Below are 2,128 nucleotides of genomic sequence, written 5' to 3' on the forward strand. Positions count from 1 at the left end.
CAATTATTAATTTATTACCTCAGTCGTGATGGTAGTGATAAAAAATACTTAGGTCAGAGATCTACCCATCCACTCATGCTGTCTTCAACTCCCTGTTATGCATGCCTAACCACTGGGATCTAAGAGTCACCACTGTGTCTGGCAGAACCAGTGATGGTGCTCTGACTTCCAGTTAGGGCCAGTCAGAACAGAGACCCTCAGCAGGGCTTCAGCTGACAGCTGTATTGCAATATTGATTTCAGATGTGAAGTTGTCAAGGAGCTTGACATAGCAGTGGTGCACAGGAATAGTCGCTAAATGTTTTCCATGAGGTCACTAGAGAATGACAAGATATGTACAAATATTCAAAAGATAACATTAAAATTCTGAAACCACCTGTCTTTGCCTCCATGTTTTAGGAGTTCACCCACGGCCGTAGTTTATGACGGGGAATATCAGCTGTAGAACAATAAGTTTTCTAGGATAGAAATTATAATTTTTAAGAAATATTTAATTAACTGATTAATAAAATGTATTCCTAAATTATTGTGTAGAGAGAATAAACGGAAGAATAAATACTGAATAATTGAAGAATAAATAAATAAGAGTAAACTGAAGGTATTATTTTTGAACAGCAAAGTTAATTTTCCCTGTCTTCTTAATAAAGTGGTGACAAGAGCCAACTGAATTTGGTTCACTTCACTGAGGTGTAATGTGCTCTATTTCATAATGACAAACATTTCACAGAAGTGTCCCTAAGTAGGCAATTGACTTGAATTTATACTGTTACTAACAATTACAGTTAACCTGAAATGTAACATGTCCTACTTAGCCTAGAAGAAATAGTTTGTTCCCATCCTCTTGAAACTATATCACAATTCCTCATGGCGGCGGGGGTGGCGGCGGCTGGTTGGGTGCGGCGCTGCAGCGACTGATCTGCTGCTAGCCTGGCGGCCGAGCGTCGAGCTCCAGCCCAGTCTCCGCGTGCCCCTCGGGCTCCGCACCCCTGATGCTGCTCCGGCGCTGAGCCCGCCCCGGCCGGGACGACGGTGAAGTATTTCCAGGGCCAGAGCGTGCTCCGCAGTTCCTGGGACCAAGTGTTCGCTGCCTTCTGGCAGCGGTACCCAAATCCTTATAGCAAACATGTCTTGACAGAAGACATAGTGCACTGAGAGGCGACCTCTGACCAGAAGCTCCTGTCCCGACGACTCCTGACCAAGACCAACAGGATGCCCCGCTGGGCTGAGCGACTGTTTCCTGCCAATGTTGCTCACTCAGTGTACATCCTGGAGGATTCTATCGTGGACTCACAAAACCAAACCATGACCACCTTCACCTGGAACATCAACCACGCCCGGCTGATGGTGGTGGAGGAACGATGTGTTTACCGTGTGAACTCGGATAACAGCGGCTGGACCGAAATCCGCCGGGAAGCCTGGGTCTCCTCTAGCTTATTTGGCGTCTCCAGAGCTGTCCAGGAATTTGGTCTCGCGCGGTTCAAAAGCAACGTGACCAAGACTATGAAGGGTTTTGAATACATCTTCGCCAAGCTGCAAGGTGAGGCCCCTCCCCAAACCCTTGTTGAAACAGCCAAGGAAGCCAAGGAGAAGGCCAAGGAGACGGCACTGGCAGCTACGGAGAAGGCCAAGGACCTTGCCAGCAAGGCAGCCACGAAGCAGCAGCAGCAGTTCGTGTAGCCGGCCCAGGCCCCTAGGCAGCAGCCTAGCAGACTACCGGGGCCAGTCCGTGCCCCCGCCTCCTGTACTTTATCATTAAAAGCCAGCTTCTAGCCCTCTCGACTGTCTGGGTGGTGGGATGAGGGTAGGGGCCCTGTTTGGCATCTCCAGCACAGCCGGCCGGTTCCCCTTGTCTGAGCTGGGCTTCCCTACTCCTGCATCGGGTGGCCGAGGACAGAGGCAGTGACTTGCCCAGGGTCACTGCATCCAGGTGAAGTGGTCGTAAATGCTAGACTGTGAGCTCCGTGAGGGCAGGGACCATTGTTTTATCCTCTGATGTGTCCCAAGTATCTGAAACAAAATCTTGTGTGTAACAGGCACTCAATAAATACTTGTTGAATTCAATCGGAAAAAAAAAGAAAGAAAAGAAACTATATCACAGAAATTACACACCTGCAAACACATACCAAAAT

General features: G+C 48.4%; 1 pseudogene; it reads left to right on the forward strand.

The window, feature by feature from the left end:
• The first annotated feature begins 863 nt into the window (after nucleotides 1–863).
• On the forward strand, nucleotides 864–1,823 carry LOC122450918 (annotated as a pseudogene).
• Nucleotides 1,824–2,128: the final 305 nt, after the last annotated feature.

This window comes from Cervus canadensis, chromosome 12 (genome assembly GCF_019320065.1).
Source record: "Cervus canadensis isolate Bull #8, Minnesota chromosome 12, ASM1932006v1, whole genome shotgun sequence".
In the NCBI taxonomy this organism is placed as follows: Eukaryota; Metazoa; Chordata; class Mammalia; order Artiodactyla; family Cervidae; genus Cervus; species Cervus canadensis.